The sequence below is a fragment of the Dreissena polymorpha genome, chromosome 15, assembly GCF_020536995.1.
Source record: "Dreissena polymorpha isolate Duluth1 chromosome 15, UMN_Dpol_1.0, whole genome shotgun sequence".
NCBI lineage: Eukaryota > Metazoa > Mollusca > Bivalvia > Myida > Dreissenidae > Dreissena > Dreissena polymorpha.
The window spans coordinates 551,107-578,348 of NC_068369.1; the positions used below are offsets into that span (position 1 = coordinate 551,107).

Consider the following 27,242-nt stretch of genomic DNA (forward strand, 5'->3'; position numbering starts at 1 on the left):
ATAGAAACAGCAGAATGCACCCTATGTGGAGGAAGAGGTACCCTGGACCACATCTTGTCCTCGTGTAAGGAAGCACTTGCCCAGGGGAGATACCGCTGGAGACATGACCAGGTACTCCGAGAGGTAGCGGATACACTTGAGAGACACAAGAAGAAGGCACGAGTACATGCAGGGGCAAAGCACATCAACTTTGTACCAGCAGGGACAGTAATGAAGGGTACAAAGGGAGGACATCCGAGTATCCTAGACGGCACAAATGACTGGGAACTACGGGCAGATCTTATGAAACAGCTGCAGTTTCCAGACATTGTCCACACTACCCTACGCCCAGACATTGTGATGGTCTCCGGAAAGACAAAGAAGATCATCCTGGTAGAGCTGACTGTCCCGTGGGAAGAAAGATGTACTCAGGCACATGAGAGAAAGAAGGCCAAGTACGAAGATCTCGTCCAGGAATGTAGAGAGGCCGGGTGGAGAGCATGGAACTACCCGATTGAAGTGGGATGCAGAAGGTTTCCTGCACCATCGCTGGGAAAGATGTTCCAGGATATGGGAATAGAGGGACAGGCGAGAAAGCTGGCCATTAAGAAGGTATCACAGGCAGCAGAAAGAAGCTCCAGCTGGCTGTGGCTAAGGAGGAACGCCAGTAGCTGGAAGCCATCCACTAATGGGTAGTGTCTGATCAACACTGCCGCCCGCCACTTAGAGCTTGTCCTAGGTTTAAAAGGGCGAAACAAGCAATGACAAGTGGTACCTAGCTGATGACATTAGTGGAAAGCAGTTTATCTGTATTTTACAACTGAATATTTCTTATGACAATACGGTCAATCTTAACAATGAATGGCCCCATTACAAACCCTGGGGCTCCCCCTGGATCAAATATGCGGCAAGGGGATACGCGTCGACTGCAGACGCACCATTTCTAGTTGTTATTGGGATTCAAACCCTACATGTCAAGTGTGATTATGATTCCAACCTTTACTAAGGCCAATTAATTTTATTTGAGCCTGGCTTTGTGGAAAGGGGTTTAATGCATGCGCATAAAAGAGTTGTCCTTTATTAGTCTGTTCAGTCTGCACAGGCTAATCAGGGACGACACTTTCTCACTCAGCCTCTACTGGATTTGTTGCTAAGAAGAAGCTTTCTTTAAACAAAAATATCATAAAAGCGGAAAGTGTCTTCCCTGATTAGCCTATGCAGACTGCACAGGCTAATCTGGGACAACACTTTATGTACATGCATTAAACCCCTTTCTTGCGTAAGGCATGTAAACAAACTGATAAATGATAATTATTTATTTCCAAGTCTAAATTCAGCAATACCTTAAATTTGTCATAATGATCTTTGATAAGGGCCCTTTTCTGTTTTTCATTGCTATTCAGAATCTGATTTATTTTGCCTTGATCCATCATTATTTTTAATCCATATCAGAAATGCCTAATCTGCTTATAATCATGTTTATGGCAACACTCCTATTACTTATTTGCTTATTTTTACTTATTTGCTAGAGAGTTTTTTATCATCTTCATTACATAATTGCTTTGATCAAACCATTATAATATCTTATATAACCAACTTGGGCGACTTAGCTTCTCGTTTTTATTTTTGCCAAGAGTCTTCACATTACAATTTTAAGGATATTTTCAACCTTAATTCTCCAAGGTTTATGTTTACATTCATTATTTGACAACTTATCTCATGCATATAACTTCACCTCAAATCCATTCCTCTTAATAAATGCAGAAAATAGTACATTCTAACCTTCAACCTTACAAGATTATCCAACCACACTTTTTGAGAAAAACACAACAAATATCCCAATAATTATATTGCTTCTATGCTGTTTAATGATATCCCTAAGCCAAGAGGTAAACATATGTAGGATGACCGACTGTTTTGATACACCAAAGTTGTAGGTTTATGGTCATCCAATTTCAATGCATCCTATACAACAGCACTCTTCCACTTTGAAGCAGTTTGACTAGCAACGCAGTTTCACGTTTACTTTAAATATGCAAATTCATTAGACCTGGCTGCATCTTGCAGCTGTCAACAGCTTAAAGTACCCTAGAGAAAGATGTTAACTTTTGCTAATTTCCGTTATTCTATACAAATGCAATATGTTAATTTTTGCTCATTTCCGTTATTCTATACACACATCACACTCATTCTGAATGTAAATCAGATGTGTCCGATATTTTATTAGCCTAATTTCTTGTCTGGATTAACCACATTTCTGTGGTTTCTGTTTTGAGTGTCTGTGATACAACTTTCTGAGATAATGTCAGTAGAAATTACATCCAAAATTTAACAATTTAGTCACAGTTATAAGAAAAATCTTTGTTTATCTATTAATGTCAATTATACTGAAGTAAACATAGTGAAATATTGTGTATTCTTTTCATACACAATTGTACAAAGATTGAAAGAAATATTGACCCCTTGGTGCTTCAGGGGTTTAACCCTTTACCGCTCAGAAGCAAAGTGAAAATGGCTATGTGCAAACAGCATAACAGCCTGTGAGTAACTCGCAGTCTGTTCAGGTTTAATGCTGTTTGCTGCTCATCAGTATCTAAGGGTTGGAAATGAAGCCTTTAAAACTTTAATTTAGCAATAAAGGTCTTGTGGTAATGGGTTAAGGAATCAGGATTACATCTCATTTTCATCATCACAATTATTAGCCTCTACATAGATATATAATTATATTCCATTTCATTGAGATCAATTGATGTTCAACTGGTGTTCAAGCCTCTACATAGATATATCATTCTATTCCATTTCATTGAGATCAATTGGCGTTCCACTGGTGTTCAAGCCTCTACATAGATATATCATTCTATTCCATTTCATTGAGATCAATTGGCGTTCCACTGGTGTTTAAGCCTTATTGATTGGAGCCTTTCTCTAGGTAACCATGATTTAATGCATTTGGGTAAAATGTTGTTCCTGTTGATTAGCCTGTGCAGTCCACACAGGCATAAGGGCAACACTTTATGCCTTAACTAGTTTTTGGGTAGGAAGAGATTTCATTAAAAAAAGCCATACATGCGTAAAGAGATTTGTTCCTGCCTAGCCCCTGTGGACTGGTTTATATTTTCTTAAAGGAGATACGAGATGGGACAGGGGGGCATAAAAAAGGAGTTTTTCAATAACGGCATTGTATTAGTATGCCACTTAACATAACCAATACATGTTGTTTATTGTTTCTCTCTTATTCTAACAACTAAGTCCAAAACATTTATTCAGCATAAAAATGAATTCCGGGTTTAAACAAAATAAAGAATTAAAGACACGGAACTTTGTCAATTGACAAACTAAACAGGAAAGGGGGCATTTATTGTTGTGGTTACGTTTATCCGACCATATATGGTTTGTCTTATTATTTCATGGTAATGCTTCCATTACCATTCTGTCTCAATGCAGCCATACCATTCTGTCTCAATGCAGCCATACCATTCTGTCTCAATGCAGCCATACCATTCTGTCTCAATGCAGCCATACCATTCTGTCTCAATGCAGCCATACCATTCTGTCTCAATGCAGCCATACCGTTCTGTCTCAATGCAGCCATACCATTCTGTCTCAATGCAGCCATACCATTCTGTCTCAATGCAGCCATACCATTCTGTCTCAATGCAGCCATAGATTACTCAAGACTCAGATCATCCAATACTCATGGCTCTATGTACTTGAGTCATGTTTCCTATGTTTACAACTAATGACATGACGTTAAATACATACTAAATACATAATATCCAATTATACCCATGGGGTTTCTAAATAATGCCTGATTGATTGAGAGTTTGGTTAAACAAAAACATTTTTAACAATAAATCTTTTTTTATATCAATGTAAACAAATATTTTGACACAGAAATTGACACATTGGTTGTTATGTTTCAATTCAGATAATGACTTTCTACAAAGGTGTATGTTGTTTTTTTTGTGTGTGTGTATAAAGCATAAAATCATAAAGAAGTGGAAGACAATTATATTACAAACATGACATTTAATAACAGCGAAATGGTTCTGAAGAGATTTGATTCACCTTATACCCTGAAGCCAGATTTTCTTGAACTTAAATTCCAGCATGATTGTTTTACCATGCGTGATAATTTAACTTTTGGTCATGGACAGAATCTATGCCAATCATCAACAAGAAATGTGTTTGTCAGAAACACTATGTCCCCTTCTGCGCCGCTCTTATTTAGTTTTTTTGACCTTTGACCTTGAAGGATGACCTTGACCTTGACCTTTTACTACTCAAAATGTGCAGCTCCATGAGATACACATGCATGCCAAATATGAATTTGCTATTTTCAATATAGCAAAAGTTATTGCAAAATGTTAAAGTTGGCGCAAACCAACAGACCAACCAACCAACAGGAAGGGCAAAAACAATATGTCCCCCACTATAGTGGGTGGGGGACATAAAAAGAGACTGAATAAAATGTTTGGATTACAGTCTGTGAAAAGTGAAGTTGTAAAGACAGATGAAGGAGCCGATATTGTTCTGTATTTTTTGGAAACTAAGGGAAATAACTCAGAAGAATCCTTTTTGGCTGGTTATCGAATTTGGCCCTCATCTTATGCAAACAAACATTATGCAAAAATTTTGGTGGGGATTCCTTAAAAATGTTATGGGTAACAGAGCAGAAACAGTGAATTTCACAAAAATAAAGGCCTTGAGTTTACGTTAGAGAGCAGAAACAGTAAACTTGCATTATGCAGAAATAATGGGAAATAATTTTGGCTGATTGTCAATCATTAATTTTATATACTTACATATCCAAAAAGTTTAGTGAAGATTAAATGAAAAATGTAGGAGTTGGAGAGTGGAAACTAAGTTCCCCATTTTTTTTTAATAGAGGGCAATAATATTTTAGTGTGTGAACACTGAAGTGCCTTGTGTGACTTAGCTTGTTATTGATGTTGACATTGTGTTTAAGAAAACAAACAGAATCAGATTTTATTTGGGGGCAATAAAGGGATTAGCGGTTGTAAGTGTTAGTGAAACAGAGCTTGAATAGCGAATTTTATTGGGAACCTATACACCTAACATCATTTTTTTACAAATGTCGGGACAAATCGTCTCATAACGGGACGCCGGGACAAAGGGCCCAAAAGCGGGACTGTCCCGCCAAGAGCGGGATGTCTGGCATGTATGCCCCTGGAGTAAAACGCCTAGACCATCTGGCCGTCCGTGATCATACAATGAATGATGAATTTTATACTTTAATAAGAATTATAAGCAATCCTCATACTGTCACAAAATATAACGACAACAACAGAACTCTCCAAATAATTCAATCGTCTCAATTTAAAACACTTGATAATTTTCAGGTTTTTAAATCGTCAAAAGATGTTTATAATGGATATTTTAGAGCATGGTAAATGTTCAACATAACTGTTTTCTCATTCAAGTATTATAACTACAATGAAAAATTGCACATCTGAAACATTTTTTAAAAATTTGGTCAATTTACCAAAATGTGAAAAGGTCCTTTTAGAAGTTGCCTGAAGTTATTAAGACGTGGATTCTTCAACTTTCCTCTTACTGATAATGTATCTGACAGTTCAATAACACAACTGTCTTTTAGATATTATTATAACAACTCCAGATAGATGAACATAATGGAATAAACTGACATAATTTTATCAAATAATGCCAGATTATTATCCCATGCAATACTGTCCATTAGCACTAAACCGCTAGGATAAAAGAAAGTTTTGCATGAAACTGTAGTATATCACACAGAAATAATTCACAAAAAAGCAGTTTTTAGTTCTTATTAAACAAAACCACTGGAAAAAATCTGCTAGAAAACAGAATTTGACCTCCATTTGAAAATCTAGCATGAGGTCTTTTTAACATGATTAGATTACATAAATAATAGAATAAACCAAAAATTCTATAGTGCATTTTAAAAACACGTAGATGCTGTATATGCATGATGAACAAGGATGATATAAAAATATGCAGCCATTTAGTATAATCCATAATAAATTCATCTGCCAATTACAAAAATTTGTAATTGAATGAAAATAGCAGAATTTTTACCCATCATGGGATCACTGCACACGCTGATCTGGAACTATGCTGGACACCCAGGCGAAACGATGACCATGGTAGACCATGATCACCATGGTTTTTGATGGTTGACCATGGTATTTGATTGTCAGCCATCAAAAACCGTGGTAGAACATGATCAGGAAAATGGTTGACCATGGTCACAAAAAAACATGGACCATGGTCGGCAATGGTGACCATGGTCAACCATGGTTTGCAATGGTGACAAAAGACAGACCATGGTTGGACATGGGCACACACAAAAAATGGACCATGGTCGGCAATGGTGACCATGGTCGGCAATGGTGACAAAAGACAGACCATGGTTGGACATGGTCATTGCTGTTTTTACACAGGAAGAATATTGTATGCACAGGAAGTTGAAATGGGCAAGCTGAATGAAGACACATGGTTTATGTTATATTTGGAAATGTAAGTCTTTAATAAATTACCGGCTAAACTGATCAGCCATTGGTTCTATTTTAACTTCTTTGGCACTGTGTTCACCTATGTTTCCCAATTTTTGCTACATTGTATCACTTTTTCCTCTGCTTTATGAATGTTTTTGTCATCAACATAATCAGAAGCATAACCAATCATTTCATACTCATTAACTGTTCGCCAACATGTCGATGAAGTGTCAGCAATTCAAATGGTTTTATTACAATGTTGAATTTTATCTTTAAGTTCTTTCAGTAATTCAATGGCCCTGGACACATAATACTCCCTTAAAGTAAGAGCCTTTCTACACAAGTGTTCAATGCCAAAAAGTTAATTATTAATGTCAAACTGCCTTTTATTTCTAGTTTTGGTAAATAAAAAACAGAACTATCAAGCCTGACCTTTTTCCTGGAATTCTCTAGGAAATTCCTGCAGAAATTCCAGCAGTTATCATCAGCCTTTTTCTGTCAAAACCATGACCTGACTTAAGCCTGTGGTGCTGTTTTACAAAAGGAAGGCCATATGACTATGGTCTACCATGGTAGACCATGGCCAACCACGTTTTGTTAAATGGCACAACAGTCTTTGACCATGGTCAACCATGGTATATGGCCATGGTATTTGACCATGGTCAACCATGGTATTTGGCCATGGTCAACCATGGTCATAATGACCATGGTCAAAGACTGTGGTGCCATTTAACAAAACGTGGTCTACCATGGTATACCATGGTCATATGACCATGGTTTAGCCATGGTCTACCATGGTATACCATGGTCATATGGCCTTCATTTCACCTGGTGATATATAGCTTAGTAAAGTATTTCTCACAACACAGGAAAAATTGTAAATATATAAATAATTATATTGAGGTTCGAACTTTAGGGTTATTTTTCTCACTGTGAAGAAGGCTTCAAATAACGCATGGAAAATAAAAGAGCATTTACCAGCATGAGCCATGATCTTCTGCAAATAACCAGTCTGACAGCTGCCAGAAGAGTAAAATAACCAGTCTACCAGCTGCCGAAAGAGTAAAATATACAGTCTGCCAGCTGCCAGAAAAGTAAAATAACCAGTCCCACAGCTGCCAGAAGAGTAAAATAATAACCAGCCTCACAGCTGTCAGAAGAGTAAAATAACCAGTCTGCCAGCTGCCATAAGGGTAAAAAATTATCAGTCCCACAGCTGCCAGAGTAGTAAAATAGCCAGTCCCACAGCTGCCAGAAGAGTAAAATAACCAGTCTATTACAGCTGCCAGAAGAGTGATGTTAATGGGCCACAATATTGTGAAGCTAGAACATCAGGACTTTAGCAAGCTGGACCACTAGCTATACAAGATAGTCCCAAACACTAGACCCCTAGCTATATAATATAGGACCCACGAGCTTCAACACGTTTTAATCCCTTGAAAAAAATCTGAAACTACATAAACATTTTAAGGAATACAACTCTTTTAATATTTAGATAAATTGTGTTTATGGATGGGTTCAAATCCCTTGGTATATGGTATAATCATTAAACAATTAAGCGTATATAATTGTTATTATGAATTGAAAATCTCCTCTTTGATATGTTATACACCCATCAGTTTCCCAGTAATTTCATGTTGAAATCTTATAGCATATTTGAGATATAGTCTTGAAAAGGTATGTCATACAAAAACAACAGATGACAATCACTCTATGTTAATCAAAGCGCTGAAGGCACTGAATTTGTTCGCTATTGCATAATCTTAGAAGCAACTCAGTTTTCAAACTAATGTTATAGCTTTTTATATCGCAAGTTTGAAAGGAACACAGCCCATTCAAATTTTAAAGAGAGTGTCTTAAAGCACATGTCGAGATGTGTGTGACTGTTTATCCTCATATTTATGTTATAGAGATAACTTACACAAAATAACAACAATGTCTTTTTTCACAACTTGTCGCTGCACTGGCAACTATCTTCATAATTGTGGTTGCCTTGCTAAAGAATAACAAGCCTATAATCATGTACATGTTGTGATATGTGTATCTAATACTTTATCTATGTTCTTAACATTATTGAGAAACAATTTTGCCCACATGACAGACTTTTAATGCAGCATTAAGCCCTATTTTCCGTGAAAGCAGCCAAAATGTACAGATTTCAATGATAAACTGGCCAATGTCATCCCACAAGCTGTTTTAAACACTAGACTGGCCAATATGTCCCACAAGCTCTTAAACCTATTGTTTACATAATTACTAATTACGGGCTGTCGTCTGCTGCAGTGAACCAGTAAAGTATAAACAGAAACGCTTTAAGCATTAATTTTGTCGTCTGCTAAATTTGACTGGAGTTATCCACACAGGCAGTCATGGGTTACGGGCCCTTCCATAGCTAAGGCATACTGATTTGCAAAATTGCGTCTGCATTATTTGTGAGCTTCGCTCACAAATAAGAAGTGCAGGGTTGTGGTTCTTGTGCATAGCATTCTTCCCATTGATTTCTAAACACCCATGAAGTTTAATGTTGTATACTATCTGAGATATAGCCCTTAAAAGGTTCCATCATACAAAGACAACAAAGGCCAATAACTCTTATTTAAACAAGAGGGCCTGAAAGGCCCAAAGTCGCTCACCTGAAATAACAAGATATTATTGGGACAAATCTTCTGACCAAGTTTCACAAAGATCAGAAAATAAATGTGGCCTCTGGAGTGTTAACAAAGTTTTACTATAACCATATAATGAAAAATGCCCCGCCCCCTGGCAGCCATGTTTTTCAACCAACCGGCATCATTTTTAAACTCGTCCAAGATATTATCGGGATGAATCTTCTGACCAAGTTTCATGAAGATCGGACAGTAAATGTGGCCTCTAGAGTGTTAACAAGATTTTACTATAGCCATATAAGGAAAAATGCCCCGCCCATTGGAAGCCTTTTTTTTTTCAAGCAAACATAATTATTTTCGAACTCATCCAAGATATCATTGAGACCAATCTTCTGACCAAATTTCATGAAGATTGGACAATAAATATGGCCTCTAGAGTGTTAAAAATAACTAAGGTTTTACTATAGCCATATAAGGAAAAATGCCCCGCCCCTGGTGGCCATGTTTTTAAAGCAACCAAAACCATTTTTGAACTCATCCAAGATATCATTGGGACAAATCTTCTGACCAAGTTTCATGATGATCGGAAAATAAATGTGACCTCTAGAGTGTTAACAAGGTTTTACTATAGCCATATAAGGAAAACTGCCCTGCCCCCCTGGCGGCCATGTCTTTCAACCAACCGGCATCATTTTCGAACTCATCCAAGATATTATTGGGATGAATCTTCTGACCAAGTTTTATGAAGATCAGACAATAAATGTGGCCTCTAGAGTGTTAACAAGATTTTACTATAGCCATGTATAGCCATATAAGGAAAAATGCCCCGCCCCTTGGCAGCCATGTTTTTCAAGCAAACGTAACCATTTACAAACTCATCCAAGATATCATTGAAACCAATCTTCTGACCAAATTTCATGAAGATTGGACAATAAATGTGGCCTCTAGAGAGTTAACAAGGCAAATGTTGACTTCGCACAACGGACAACGGAAAAAAGCGATCACAAAAGCTCACCATGAGCATGTTGATCTCAGGTGAGCTAAAAAGTGAAGGGTTATGGTTCTTAATCATAGCACTTCTCCTCATGAATATCAATACACCCATGAAGTTCACTGTTGAAGTCTTGCATGGTATCTGAGATATAGCCCTGAAAATTTACATCATACAAACAAAGAAAGGGCAATAACTCTTACCTAAGAAAAAATGCAGGGTTATGGTTCTTGTGCATGGCACTTCTTAATGTTGATATCTGAGATATAGTTTCTTAGATATAGCCCTAAATAGCTTTTTGACAGACTGACGGACTTAATGACAGAGTGACCTGAACAGGCAGGCGGATGGACAACGCCAATTCTATATCCCTCCCTCATCTGCCAGGGACGTTGGCGTGCCTAGAATCAAACTTGTGATCCTCTGATTTGTTTTCTAGGGTTTACCACCTGAGCTTAAGCTATGGTCATGCAATCGCTAGGTTGTTATGGGAGCATTCTCCACAAAAAATGTAGGCTCTCAATTAAAGACTATTTGTATTTTTGCCTTCTAATTAATTTACTGACAAATTCACTGACATGAAAAATTAAAGTCAACCTTTTGTAAATGACCCCAACCCTACGGCACACTGTAAAAGATAGTGGTGGTCAAATTCAGTAAATTTCTTTCAGCAGTCAATTATACAAATTCATTGATAGTATCTTTCGCAGTTGACCTGCAGATCTTGTATACAGATTCCAAAAATACAGCCTAGGGCTATACTTGTTATGAATTTACTCCATGATGTTTTGGGAAACAAAATTGTGTAAAGTTTAATTCCTTTCTCTTAATGAAGCTTTAATCTGTACAAATGTATGTTTATTCACTGTACACCCCAAGGTTATTATTGATTATGAACGTTACAGGGTCATTTTTTTTACTAATAATCCACTGCTTCATCATTTCATATCCCAATTCTAGTTCAATTTTAGATAATACCAGGCTTTTGATTGACATTCTGTAATAAAAAGGTAATTACACATTGTTAAGTTAATTAATACCATTTAATAATCCTGTTGTTTCAATTTATTGAGTATTAATATCCTTATAATTACTTAATTGGTCTAAAGAATCAGGTGGATCAAGTACTATGGTTCAAAGGCAGTAGTAATTATTGAAAATTACAAAACAATTAGAAAACATTAATGATGTTTCATTAAGCTATATGACCTTTGTACCATCATGTAATGCAAACCTTTTATAAGATAAAAGTAATTGTGCTTCAAGGTGACCGAATTATTCAGGTTTCTTAAGCATACATCAGATATTAATATCCACCTATTTCTGGCTTGAACCCATATATAAAAATTATTAATCTGGCAATTTACATTAACCTACAATTGTTCACCGTGACATGTCAAGCATAATCAACATGTTCATGTACTTACAAGCCATTCATATTTCTAGGTTAATGTAATTGTTGACCTCTTGTATTCTTTTATTTTTTTGGGTCGTATTCCACAAACATCTTAAGTCATTTCTTAAATATTTTCACTAAAGTTCAAAATTACAATGTTTTGTATTTCTTAACAAAATAAAGACATGCATGTTGTTTTGGTTTTCCTCAAATAACACTGACATAATGATGTTATTTTGATGTAATTTTCGATGCCTCACTATTGCAGTATGAAATGAAACACTTCAGAAAAATTCCCAATTTAAGAATAAAAATAAAATTTAACTTAAGATGCTTCTGGAATACCACCCCCAGGTGTTATTGCTATCTCATATTTTTGTGTTTGTTTGTGTTAAATTTCTTATGTCTAAATTATTGTTTCAGATTTCCACCATGCATGTATTTTTCCACCTTTTAATATTTTTATGTTGAATAATTACTCCAATGATATGCTAATGAAATGTTTAAAGCACAAGTTAATCCCTGTAGTGATTCTATATAGTATTTGTTTGTGCTGTTTTGGATAAAAATAAAGTCCTGTTCTGTTCAAGCAAAAAAAATGTCACTAATAACTAATCATGATTAATCTTTGTGTCATTGATCATATGAAAGAAGATACAGAAATACCATTTGAATATTAATTGACACATTTAATGACAATTGGCTGTATTGTTACAATAAGTAAACAAACATAACTTTGTGCTTTATTACTTTAAAATTGTACTTGAAAATGAATACCTTTTATTTGACATTTGTAAGGTCAATTTCAGGTTACCAATCACATTGTTCAATAATTAACAGTAATTATTTATCTATTTCAGTTCGTGTTTGGCTACTGTAATTCAATATGGGGCAAATAATTTTTAATTAGGCTCACAAAAAAACATTTGTGAAAATGTCCCTTGAATGCCAAACCGGGTAATCAGCATATATAATAAAGACATGTAACAAATTGCTTCTTCAGGGGTGTTTTTATTATCAACTTGCTTATATAGTCTATTAGATAATCAGCAAATAATATATGTAGAAGTGTAGAGATTGTGAAACAGTGTTATAAATTATTTTTCCAGCTGCAGAGCAAATTTTTTTCTCTTTAGAACCAAGTTGACTTCATCAATGAAAGTATTGCTGTTTACTCATGCATCTCGCTCATTCAGTAAATCTGACAATAAGCCTTACATTCATTACAAGATATTTTAAAACAAGACTTATATTGCCAAGCAATAAAAGTCCCCTACCGGTTTCAGCAATAAATGTAATTTATTTGTTGCCATAGCAACCATAATTCTTGACATAGGAACAAAATGAAATGACCTGCATTCATCTCCATATTACCATCTATTCATGTTTCAAGTTTCATGAAAAAATATGAAGAACTTTTAAAGTTATATCAGGATCCACCATTTTCAGCAATATTTCTAGTCTATTTGTTGCCATAGCAACCATAATTATTGATGTACGAACAAAATGAAATGACCTGCATTATCTCCCTATTGCCATCTGCCCATGTTTCAAATTTCATGAAAAAATATGAAAAACTTTTAAAGTCGCAGTATCCACCATTTTCAGCAATATTTCTAGTCTATTTGTTGCCATAGCAACCAGAATTTTTGACGTAGGAACAAAATGAAATGACGTGCATAATCTTCATATTGCCATCTGTCCACGTTTCAAATTTCATGAAAAAATATGAAGAACTTTTGAAGTAATCGCAGGATCCAGAAAAGTGTGACAGACTGACTGACACACAGAGCGCAAACCATAAGTGCCTCTCCGGTTTCACAGGTAGGGGACTAATAAAGGTTGTCACATGTCATTGACATCACTTCGGAACAAGTATACAAGGTGGATTCTCTGTCATAAGTACAGTATATTACTGTATTGTTCTCATTCAACAAAAAAGAAGCCAACATCTTGTAAAAATGTATTTAGTTTTTTTTATAAAAGTTGCAATTCAATGTCCGATTTTCCTTCACCCATTTATGCCTAGCGTCTAGAAATAAGGCCTTGGCAAACAGCGTAGACCCTGATGAGACGCCGAACGATGCGGCGTCTCATCTGGGTCTACGCTGTTTGCTTAAGGGAATTTCTGTAAGAAATATTCTAAATATAGAAAAAAATATACTAGAAATCCCTAAGAAATTTCGGACATAAATTGATCCAATTTAGAAGGATGGGAGGGTTCACTAGGCATAAATGGGTTAAACACCTTATCAGCGATAAAGATCTATTGACTTTGCCAGTTGCTCATGCTTTGTCGTTATGACTGCAGCCGATAATTGCTACTGATACAGGTTGTTCTTGTTACTTGCACCTGTTTCGTTCATGTTTTTTCTAATCACAACTTGAAACAACTGATTTGTTAAAATGACTTTCACTCTTAATCACGATTGGCCGTTTATCATAATGGACAGTAGAGGGTTATTCTCAAGTGTAATATAGAGCACTTTTTGTCGGGGCAATCCAAACTGACCGTTGTCTGCAGTTGACTTCTAGGTCAGTTTTGACCGTATATGCATAATGGCATAGTTGTTCCATTTCAAAACACATGATTTACCTACCTTAGTGCATAATGTGTTATATCCATGTGTTATAAATTAGTAACAAAAAAAATATTTGAAAAGCATATTGTTTAATTTGTAATCCAAAAAGTATAGCAAGGTTTGATTGTTCACATAAATTTAAAAAACTCGAGTCACAATAACATTTCTTGTGTATTTCATGTAATTTATTTGTACAGATTTAAACATCAAGCAAAGAACTCTAATAAATCTCCACTTTTTGTTTAAAAAAAAACAGAGGGCTTTACTATCACTGTGAAAACTTTTCTCAAAATTAAAAACAAGGCGTTTCTGCTTACGCGTTTCTACAAGGCTACAGTTGTTGAGAACAGTAAGGATCTGTAACATAGGTACAGTTATTGTATACACATTCCTGTGGTGAATTGAAATGCGCAAGTTTATTATTAGTTGGTTTATTATTTAACTGTCTTTTCAGATTTTTTTCCATCGCCTGAATCAGTCAATCAATAGACAATTTTTCTATCGGCAGAGCTGAGATTTCATCGCATTGGCAATGACAGGCAATGAGTTCATTTTGCAGACAAAAAAATTTCAAATGTGCTTTCAGATCTAGATATAATATTTTCATCCTAAACTCTGTGAGTCACAGTGGCCCGGCAGTGCATGCACTAAAAAAAGTCATGATCTTTTATATGGACATGAAACGGCCAGATAAAAGGATATTGCTCTATAATAAATAACGATAATAATAAATGTTATCAATAAAAACCTTCTGTGAAACAATCAAATACTTTCACCCTATACTTTGAGATTTGTGCATGCACTAAAAAATAGTCATGATCTTTTATTATATGGACATGAAAAAGCAACATAAAAGGAAATTGCACTATAATAAGTAGCCATAATAATAAACGTTGTCAATAAAAATATTAAACCTTCTGTGAAAACATTATCATCTTCTCTTAGAGATGTTCACTTCAAATCATTTGATTTCCCATGTTGTACAAGCCATAAATTCCTATAAAAGCACACACAAATTTAATATCCTTTTCAGCATCTCATATTCCAACTCAACAAGTTTAATGTGACACACTATTTTTTCTAAAGCACAGTTGTATTCAATTTTCTCTTATGTAATAACATACATGCCAGAATTTTTCAGGTCCAAATCGGTACTTTCCTTAAAAATTGTCGGGACATTTGACCAAAAAGCGGGACACCTAAAACGATCATTCATTTCACCTTTTCTTTAGTCAGTAATCAGTATATTACTTACAACAAGGGACAAAATTGTCACAAAACCAGGTTTTCATTGTGAAAAAAAAATCTGATAAAGGGAGAAAACTCAAACTGAACTTTTGAAATGACCAAAAAAAATTAACCCCCTTTGTAAGTTTTTTTTTTTTTTTTTAATCTATTTTTAGTCGTGGCGACCTTGACATTGGAGATATTGACGTGATTCTTTCGTGGGACACACCGTCCCATGATGGTGAACAAATGTGCCAAATGATTTTAAAATCTCACAATGAATGACATAGTTATGGCCAGGACAAGCTCATTTATGGCCATTTTTGACCTTTGAACTCAAAGTGTGACCTTGACCTTGGAGATATCGACGTAATTATTTCGCGCGACACACCGTCCAATAATGGTGAACAAATGTGCCAAATGATTTTAAAATCTGACGATGAACGACATAGTTATGGCTCGGACAAGCTCATTTATGGCCATTTTTGACCTTTGAACTCAAAGTGTGACCTTGACCTTGGAGATATCGACGTAATTATTTCGCGCGACACACTGTCCAATGATGGTGAACAAATGTGCCAAATGATTTTAAAATCTGACAATGAACGACATAGTTATGGCCCGGACAAGCTTATTCCGCCAGCCCGCCAGCCAGCCAGCCAGCCCGCCCGCATTCGCCAATCTAATAACCAGTTTTTTCCTTCGGAAAACCTGGTTAAAAACTCTTAATTTCTGCCCAATATTGATGATAAATGTGTGTTCAGAATTTTGAGAACGCATACGTTCTCCATTTTCCAGAAGTAAACACACTCCATGAACTGAAATGTAAGGTGTCCCCGTTTGCCTCGATTTGACATCCAATTGGTGCAGGGATATCCCCTTAAACCTATGTAAATCGTGTGACACGATGTGAGCGCATCGAGCACTATTCTTATTCAACCAATCGTAAATTAACTCTAAATTTAGATTGATGCAATATGTACAAACTAAAGGAAAGGTAATTTGTGAGAAACATCAATGTGTATTGGACAGCATTCAATTTGTTTGATGTACAAAATCGGTGTTTTGACAGGTTTTATAACTTTGGGTTGTATAATACACAGGATAATATTATTGTTGTACTTGATTGCGCCATGAAATATAAACGCAGGCGGCGTTTATTTCTGTACTATACATCTTTGGATAGCAATTAGCGACTCCTATCATAACAAGATGTGTTTGTGAAACACAATGTCCCCCTATATGATGTTTGACATTGTAGGATGACCTTGACCTTGTGAAGGATGACCTTGACCTTTCACCACTCAAAATGTGCAGCTCCATGAGATACACATGCATGCCAAATATCAAGTTGCTATCTTCAATATTGCAAAAGTATTAATAAAATAAGCGATTTGGGCCACATATATTTGACCTCTGACCTTGAAGGATGACCTTGACCTTGACCTTTCACCACTCAAAATGAGCAGCTCCATGAGATGCACATGCATGCCAAATATCAAGTTGCTATCTTCAATATTGCAAAAGTATTCATAAAATGAGCAATTTTGGCCACATATATTTGACCTCTGACCTTGAAGGATGACCTTGACCTTGACCTTTCACCACTCAAAATGTGCAGCTTCATGAGATACACATGCATGCCAAATATGAAGATGCTATCTTCAATATAGCAAAAGTTATTGCAAAATGTTAAAGTTAAAGTAAACAGACAGACAGGGCAAAAACAATATGTCCCCCACTTCTATAGTGGGGGACATAAAAACACCATGGTGTGAATGCTGATTAAATCAATAAGTTGCCAATAAATCGCTGATAAGGTGTCAAAAACAACACTGGTGTACTCAAGTAGTAAAAGTGGGTTGTAAATTGGGGGCAATAAAGGGGTTAGCGATGGTAAGTTTTAGCCAGAAAGAGCTTGAAAAGCGAATTTTATTGGGAACTTATTTACCTAACATTGTTTTTAACGAATGTCGGGACAAATAGTCTCACATCGGGACGCCAGGACAAAGGGCCCAAAAGCGGGACTGTCCCACCGAGATCGGGACGTCTGGCATTTATGATAATAATCTTCAATTCAGATTTGCTTCACGGTTATTCAAACTAGACTTTATACTAAGAAAAGTTTATAAATGTCATATACAAAACAGACTGCGAAGCAAAATCAAACGTTATATAAAAATATTATATGTGACTTAAAAGGCACACTTAATAAAGAAATCTGATTCTTTATCAGTAAAATTCCCCCCCCCCCCCAATTAAAAAATATTTTTCAAACTTCCAGTTTTAATTATTATGCCTAATTAATGTCAGAACTTTCTGAAACACTCAATGTAAATGCATGGATACCAATAAATTTTGCGAACATATTTATGTAAGATTATAAGCTTTAAATTCAAATTATGATGTTTTCTTATAGTGATCAAGGGGGCGTGGATACCCCTTGACTCTGTTTATTGGTATACAAAAACTAAACTTAAACTGATATTTGTGAGCAATCCTTGCATATCTACGCCAAGTTGTACCATCTTACATATGTAATTCAAAACTGATTAGCGTGTTTTACTGATCAGCGAATGTCAAAATATAAAGTACACATTCATACCTGAGAGTTATAAAGCATATTTTTCTTCCTATGTGTTTCATTAGAAACTGTTAACAAGGTAGTTGCTTCATTACATAATAGTCAGAGTCAACTTGTTTATTGCATGTAAAACACAGCTGACATTTCTCTGTCTAAGCCTTACTACTTTTCAAGAGATTTAAGCTGCTTTTCCCTTCATTAACTACATTAATGTGTTGTTTTTCCATCATAATCATTCATTAATGATAAACTTCAATACATGTGAAAAGGTCCCTTTAACAGAGATTAATTTACCTGTGGGTCAATTAACCCATTTATGCCTAGCGTCTAGAAAAAAGGCCTTGGCAAACAGCGCAGACCTAGACGAGACGCCGCATGATGAGGCGTCTCATCTGGGTCTGCGCTGTTTGCTTAAAGGAATTTCTGTAAGATATATTCTAAACAAGGGCTGTTTGCAAAACATGCATGCCCCCCATATACGTTTTATACGTTTTTTGGTGGTGGTGGTGGTGGTGGTGGTGGTGGTGGTGGTGGTGGTGGTGGTGGTGGTGGTGGTGGTGGTGGTGGTGGTGGTAATGACCAATGTCCCTATGAAGTTTCATGATCCCAGGCCTAAGCTTTCTTGAGTTATCAACCAGAAACCATTTTACTGCTTCAGGTAACTGTGACCTTGACCTTTGACCTTGTGACCTGAAAATCAATAGGGGTCATCTGCCGGTCATGACCAATGTACCTGTAAAGTTTCATGATCCCAGGGGTAAGCGTTCTTGAGTTATCATACAAAATCTTTTTCCTATTTCCAGTCAACTATTTTACTGCTTCAGGTCACTGTGACCTTGACCTTTGACCTAGTGACCTGAAATTTTTTACCAATGTCCCTATGAAGTTTTGTGATCCCAGGCCTTAGCGTTCTTGAGATTATCCGAAAACCATTTTCCTATTTCCAGTCACTGTGACCTTGACCTTTAACCTAGTGACCTCAAAATCAGTAGGGGTCATCTGCCGGTCATGACCAATGTCCCTATGAAGTTTCATGATCCCAGGCGTAAGCGTTCTTGAGTTATCATCTGGAAACCATTTTCCTATTTCAGGTCAACCATTTTAATGTTTTTAGTCACTGTGACCTTGACATTTGACCTGAAAATCAAAAGGGGACATCTGCCGGTCATGAGCAATGTCCCTATGAAGTTTCGTGATCCCAGGCCTTAGCGTTCTTGAGTTATCATGCGGAAACCATTTTCCTATTTCCAGTCACTGTGACCTTGACCTGTGACCTTGACCTTTGACCTAGTGACCTCAAAATCAATAGGGGTCATCTTCCACACATGACCAATGTCCCTATGAAGTTTCATGATCCCAGGCGTAAGAGTTCTTAAGTTATCATCTGGAAATCATTTTCCTATTTCCAGTCAACCATTTTACTGCTTAAGGTCACTGCGACCTTGACCTTTGACCTAGTGACCTGAATATCAATAGGGTCATCTGCCGGTCATGACCAATGTCCCTATGAAATTTCATGATCCCAGGCGTAAGCGTTCTAGAGTTATCACCCGGAAACCATTTTCCTATTTCCAGTAACTGTGACCTTGACCTAGTGACCTCAAAATCAATAGGGGTCATCTGCGAGTCATGATCAATATTCCTACAAAGTTTTATGATCCTAGGCCTAAGCGTTCTTGAGTTATCATCCGGAAACCATCTGGTGGACGGACAGACAGACCAACCGACCGACATGAGCAAAGCAATATACCCCCTCTTCTTCGAAGGGGGGCATAATAAAGAAATAAATATACTATACATCCCTAATTTTGGAAATAAATTGATCCAATTTAGAAGGATGGGAGAGTCCACTCTGCATAAATGGGTTAAATTGCTGGCCAAAAGTATTTTGTGCAAATATAATTGGCAGCTAGGAGGTACATTAATTAGGGAAAACATGGTTTTCAAATTACATTTATATAATCCAGAATCTTTGAATTTGTATTTTGACATTCTGAAACACATTGCTTATGCCATCACACATTCCTAGTTGCACAATAGCAAACTTCTCAAGTACACCTGTTATAAACATTCGCTGCTAAACACAGCTCTCTCCAAAACAATGCCCAGGGAAAGGCCAAATAAAGAAAATAAATTCTGTTTCATGTTGACAAATCTTCATGGATAAATAAGCAGTGTAAGCCTGTCTACAAAATTGCCATTTTTTGGGTGGAGAGAGGATATCCTTAACTGAAGAAAATACAGACAAAACCAAACCGCCTGATCCTGGAAGTGGCAGAAAGATAATAGAATGCCAGAATCAAGATCTCTGCAATACATCTAAGACATCTACTTTTTGGAAATAATTGTTAAAGATGGAGATTTTTCCCCCCTAATAACTGTGATTAGGAACGCTTTTGTTAGATTAAGTGGGGTTCCTCAAAACAAATGTTTCCAGTTCTAACTCTCCAAAACATATATTCTTCAGAAATTTAGTTTTAAAATTGATCATTCTATGTGAGTCAGGCTCTGCAAAAACAGGATGATATTCATGTGCATAAAGTGCTTTCCTAGATAAGCCAGTGCAGTCCACACAGGCTAATCAGGGAAGACACTTTTGGATTTGGGCTAATAAGAGACTTCCTTTAAACAAAAACAAGGGACAAAATTGTCACAAAACCAGGTTTTCATTGTGAAAAAAAAATCTGATTAAGGGAGACAACTCAAACTGAACTTTTGAAATGAACAAACAAAATTAACCCCCTTTGTAAGTTTGTTTCAAAATAAATCTATTTTAAGTTGTGGTGACCTTGACATTGGAGATATTGACGTGATTCTTTCGTGCGACACACCGTCCCATGATGGTGAACAACTGTGCCAAATAATTGTAAAATCTCACAATGAATGACATAGTTATGGCCCAGACAAGCTCATTTATTGCCAATTTTGACCTTTGAACTCAAAGTGTGACCTTGACCTTGGAGATATCGACGTAATTATTTCGCGCGACACACCGTCCAATGATGGTGAACAAATGTGCCAAATGATTTTAAAATATGACAATGAACGACATAGTTATGGCCCGGACAAGATTGTTCCGCCCGCCCGCCAGCATTCGCCAATTTAATAACCAGTTTTTTCCTTCGGAAAACCTGGTTAAAAACATAGAAGCGAAAAGTGTCATTCCATGACACGTCATGCTGATGCATGAAAGCCTTTTTTCACAGAGCGAGACTCATATTGTGTCTTTTATTAAAATTTTCATTTTCAATAGATGAAATGTCTATCCCTCAAAGAAATTAATGAGTTAATGGATCGAAAACATGTTCATGAAAAGTTCATGAACATTTTAAAAGTCAATAGTATCAATACATGTGTACAGAATCTTCATACAATCCATACAAAGAAGACAATACATTGGTATTCCTAAAGATAATACATAATTTCTAATTGCAATCCAATAAAACCCAATGTTAAAAAAGACATCTTAATCAGCATGGAATTCTTTCAGGTTAAGCCATTGAGTGAAATTTTTAGGTTTCAGTAAATTGACAAAATGGAAAAATATGATTCTAAATTGCAATGTTAATTGCAGTTATTATGTTTACAAGGAAACAGCGACACCATTGAATAATTAGGAGATTTCTGTTGTTATCATTATATTTTGTGACATATAACGAGGATTGCTTATATAAAGTATAAATACGCCACACTCACATGAGCACAGATGGCCGAGGGATTTAAGTGCTTGGTTTTATCTCCAAGGGTCAGTGGTTTGAGCCCAGTTGAGGATTACTTTTTTGTTTCTTTAAATTTATTCTTTTATTTTTGAATGGAGCAATTTAGTTCCAATGTTAACATTAATCAATTGAAATCATTCAATGACAAACTTCAATACATGCCAAAATCTTTAAAAAGGTCCCTTTAAAAACCTGTCACTTGATGTTGTTAACAAACTACTGAAATGCAAAATTAATATTTCAGTCCTGCAGAACTGCAAAATAACATTCAAGTCCTCAATTAGCTTTTATCAAAGCAGATGTAATCATAACCGTTTTAATAAATCATGCAATCAATAGGCATAGGACATTCTGCTTTATACCTTGTCATATTACTGATATAATTATCATGAAATACATTTTGTCACTGAAGACATTGTGGTCATTATAATTATAATGGTTTTAGGCATGGTTTGGGGGAAGCAAAACAAAATTGATTGTGAACTTTGTGTATTTTGTCAGTATTTAACAAAATGCCAGCTGACAAAAAAAACTTGAAACTTAAATGTTTGCAAGGAAGTTATGGTTAAAGCGTGAAAGTGGTCTGTTTACCATGAGTATCATACATGAAAAAAAAGCAACTTACCAAGTAAACCTTTGGTACAATCCAGAATTTTGCTGCTCTTTTTTTCTCTGCCACTGTATTGCAAAAATCTATTTTAAAAGGTGCTTAATTCCTCAACCTACACATCCAACCCACAGTGTATTGTTATAATTCTGAATAGATTCCAGTTAACAAGCAAACCATTGGTAGCAGTTCATAAATACTACCTCTGACAACACAGTCACTGGCACCAAGTCAATCTGTTTGGCATTGCACTAACCATAAAATAAGTAATTAACACACTAGTTGCCTTGTTATACCCTTCAACTTACAACAAAACTATTGGATATTGTATTGTACACCGGTGGGTTAATTATTATACAGTTTGTTTTATGGAAGAAGACTGCAGGCCAAGAACAAATGGAACAAACAGTTACAAGCAACTAGATCACAGATATCATTGAACGGCAGAAATGTACTGTTGCTCCTTGGACTGTGTCATAGCTGTAGCAACCAGTCATAATGTTAACCATAAATAATACAGTTTGCATATGGTTGAATCTAGACTCATTATTAAATCCATCTCATTGGATGTCATCAGCCACAATCCATTTATGTCATATTTTGATGTGATACCCTATAAACAAGACACTGAATCATTCTTTAAATAATATTATAAGTCTCATTTAGCTTGAATGCATGTGTTCAGTTTACGATATTCAGTAGATCAGAAACAAAGTTAATGTACCAAATACAACAACCAAATCTTCTGTTTTGGTAATTTTGCAAAGTAATTTTTAGTTTGAACCAATATGAACGTGGAACCCTGAATCATGTTTGGCCATGGCTTAACATGGTTAAAACATGTCTAAATGCAAATGCAGTCCTTCATTGCCCATATTGGCAAAGATTTGTTAATGGTGTGTGTTTTTAAAAAAGCCTGTCAGTTTATAGATCATTTATTATGGTAAAACCTATATATTTACAAAACTAAGTAGATAAATATTTAATTGTTTAAACTTTACTTGCAATAATTAAAGATTGTAAAGTTGTTTGCTGTGAAATTTTATAGAATTTATTTCAATACTACATGATTTATAACTGTGTCAAAAGATAACATCTTCACTGCAGTATTAAGCATTTTGGATGTATGAAAGAGTAACAATCAAGATGTGTAACGATTATATTTATATTTAGAAATAAAAATGAATATTCTACTTTCTATAAAATATGCTGGCACATTATTATTTGAAGTGCATATTTTGCTTCATGCCATGCAAACAATACATCTGTTTTTCAAACCATATAATCTCTACATCATTACAAATGATCTGCCACATATTTAAAATATCTTTTCAAAACAATGAGTTAAGCAATTTACTTACAAGAGGAAAAGAAAGCTTCAATAAATATCAATAATAGCAACAGAAACAATCCAGACAGATTTCTAAAAAGTTTATATGACTATTACTTCATTTTTTTTCAAAAGGTTTCAATAAATTACGAACATTTCTAGACTTTCTGACAGCTTTAGAACACATAGTCCCATTTGTTGCCAACTAAGGAACTTATCCATCACATTGTTTATATTTTCCGGCATGAATTTCTCTACAAGTTTCTTATGTGATTATTAACTGAAAACCTCAGACTTCAAAACTTTCCCCTAACAATAAATATATGGCAGAAATCAGCCATCATAAACAATTCACAGTTCCTTCCTGGTGTTACCCATCCATCTGTTACATGTTCATGTCCATTATAAAAGAAGTAAAACAATAATAAATATCTCCCAGTGGGCCTTCACATTTCCTGCTTGACCATTTTGATATCCATACAATATTATAATCCTGATTGATGAGGATCCTCTAAAAGCCAGCATACATTCTTAATTGATCATGATTTAGAGCTTCCACAACTTATGATACATCCTTCTTAGCTGTTAGTAACAGATCCTATGAGCTTTTAACCCTTTACCATTTGTTCCAATGTTAATATTAACCCATTAATGCCCAGTGGACTCTCCCATCCTTCTAAATTGGATCAATTTATTTCTGAAATTAGGGATGTCTGGTATATTTTTTCTATATTTAGAATATTTCTTACAGAAAGTCCTTTAAGCAAACAGCGCAGACCCAGATGAGACGCCGCATTATGCGGCGTCTCATCTGGGTCTACGCTGTTTGCAATGTCCTTTTTTCAGGAAGCTTGGCATGAATGGGTTAATCAATTTCAATCATTTGATGATAAACATCAATACATGCCAAAATCTGTGAAAAACTACCATAAAAAACCTGTTGTCACTTGATATTGTTAACAAACTACTGAAATGCAAAATTAATATTTCAATCCTTCAGAACTGCAATTAACATTCAAGTCCTCAATAAGCTTTCATCAAAGCAGGCAGATGTAATCACAACCGTTTTATCCAATTATGCAATCAATAGGAATATGATATTCTGCTTATATATCCCTTGTCATATTACTGATCTATCATGCAATACATTTTGTCACTTGGAAGACATTATGCCATAATATGGCTTTAGGCATGGTTTTGCGGAAGCAAAACAAAATTGATTGTGAACTTTGTGCCTTTGGTCAGTATTTAACAAAATGCCAGCTGACAAAAAAACTTCAATAAAACTTAAAACTTTGCAAGAAAGTTATGGTAAATTAAGCATAAAATGGTATGTTTACCATGAGTATCATACATGAGAAAAAAGCAACTTACCAAGTAAACCTTTGGCACAATCCAGAATTTTGCTGCTCTTTTTTTTCTCTGCCACTGTATTGCAAAAATCTATTAAAAGGGTGCTTAATTCCTCAACCTACACATCCAACCCACAGTGTATTATTATAATTCTGAATAGATTCCAGTTAACAAGCAAACCATTGGTAGCAGTTCCAAAATACTACCTCTGACAACACAGTCACTGGCATCAAGTCAAACTGTTTGGCATTGCACTAACCATAAAATAAGAAATTACCACACTAGTTGCCTTGTTATACCCTTCGACTTACAACAAAACTATTGGATATTGTATTGTACACCGGTGGGTTAATTATTATACAGTTTGTTTTTATGGAAGAAGACTGCAGGCCACGAACAAATGGAACAAACAGTTACAAGCAACTAGATCACATATATCATTGAACGGCAGAAATGTACTGGTGCTCTTGCTCGTTGGACTGTGCAATAGCTGTAGCATTCTGCAGTCATAATGTTAGCCGTAAATAATACAGTTTGCATATCATTGAATCAAGAGTCATTATTAAATCAATCTCATTGGATGGCATGCCACAATCAATTTATGTTATATTTTGATGTGATATTCTATAAACATGACAGTCTGATTCATTCTTTAATAATATTAGTCTCAATTTAGCTTGATCATGCCATGATTGTGTTCAGTTTAAGATATTCAGTTGATCAGAAACAAAGTTGACATACCAAATACAAAATACCATAGGCAAAGTTATTTTTGGTTTGAACCAATATGAGCATAGAACTCTGAATCATGTTTGGCCATGGCTTAACATGGTTAAAACATGTTTATATGCAAATGCAGTCCTTTTATGCAAAGATTCGTTAATGGTCCGTGTAACAAGCCTGTCAGTTTCTAGATCATGAATTATGGTAAATCCTAAATATTTACCAAACTAAAGAGATAAACATTTGTTAACTTTACTTGCAATAATTTAAAATTGTTAAGTTGTGAAATTTCATAGAATTTATTTCAAGACGACATAATTTATAACTGTGTCAAAAGATAACATCTTCACTGCAGTATTATGCATAAATTGGATGATTGAAAGATACATTCATGATGTGTAACGATCACATTTATATTTAGAAATAACAAGAGCATCACATAGCGGGTGCCAACGCTCGGCTTTGGGTGCAGTTTTGAATAAATGAAAACTTGTATTATATTAGAGGTCACAGTGACCTTGACCTTTGACCTAGTGACCCAAAAATGGGTGTGTCTTGTAGAAGTCGTCAAGGTGCAGCTTCATATGAAGTTTCAAAGTTGTAGGTGGAAGCACTTTGATTTTTGAGCAAATGATTAAAGGTTTTAGCACAACGTGGACGGCGGAACTGCAGACGACGAGCTGGCTATGACAATACTTTCCGAAAACAGCCGAGCTAAAAATGAATATTATACTTTCTATAAAATATACTTGCACATTACTATTTAGAGCATATTTTTCATTATGCCATGCAAAAAATACATCTATTTTTCAAACCATATAATCTCTACATATTTACAAATGACCTGCCACATATTTAAAATATCTTTTCAAAACACTGAGTTTAGCAATTTACTCACAAGAGGAAAAGAAATCTTCAATAAACATATATAATAGCAACAGAAACAAGCCTAGACAGATTTCTATATGTATATGACTGTTACTTCATTTTTTCAAAAGATTTCAATAAATTATGAACATTTCTAGACTTTCGGACAGCTTTAGAACACATACCCATTTGTTGCCAACTAAGGAACTTATCCATCACATTGTTTATATTTTCCAGCATGAATTTCTGGATAGGTTTTTTTATGTAAATATTAACTGAAAACCTTGACTTCAACACTTTTCCCCAAACAATAAATCTCTGGCAGAAATCAGCCATCATAAACATCACTACTTCCTCATGTTACCCACCCATCTGTTACATGTTCAGTTCCATTGAAGAAGTAAAACAATACTAAGTAACTCCCAGTCCTGCTTTCATCTTTCCTGTTTGACAAAGTGATATCTATACACAATTAAAATGCTGATTGATTAGGATCCACTAAAAGCCAACATACATTCTTAATTGATCATCATTTCTGGCTTCCACAACTTATACAACCTGTTAGCTGTCTACAGATCCTATGAGCTTTTAACACTTTAAGCACTTAGATAATATTTTGATGCATTTGTAGTCCCTTAGAAAGTTACATTTACTTCAATACCTTTCTTACTAAATTCAAGTTTTAAAGGCTTCATTTTCAACCCTCAGTTACTGATGAGCAGCAAACAGCATTAAACATGAACTGACTGCGAGTTACTTGAATGCTGTACTGTGAGTT

The 27,242-nt window shown here is 35.4% G+C and overlaps 1 protein-coding gene and 1 long non-coding RNA gene across 2 annotated transcripts in view; both read right to left on the minus strand.

Annotated features, from left to right (window-relative positions):
* The window catches only part of LOC127860766 (cAMP-specific 3',5'-cyclic phosphodiesterase 4C-like), a 505,962-nt gene that overhangs the window by 119,701 nt on the left and 359,019 nt on the right, over positions 1–27,242 (minus strand). The gene's annotated exons all lie outside the window — the stretch shown is intronic.
* LOC127860843 (uncharacterized) lies at positions 15,381–20,990 on the minus strand. The gene is made up of 2 exons (XR_008039942.1): positions 20,796–20,990; positions 15,381–15,771 (listed from the first exon to the last, which is right to left on the minus strand). It is a non-coding gene; the product is annotated as an uncharacterized LOC127860843 (long non-coding RNA).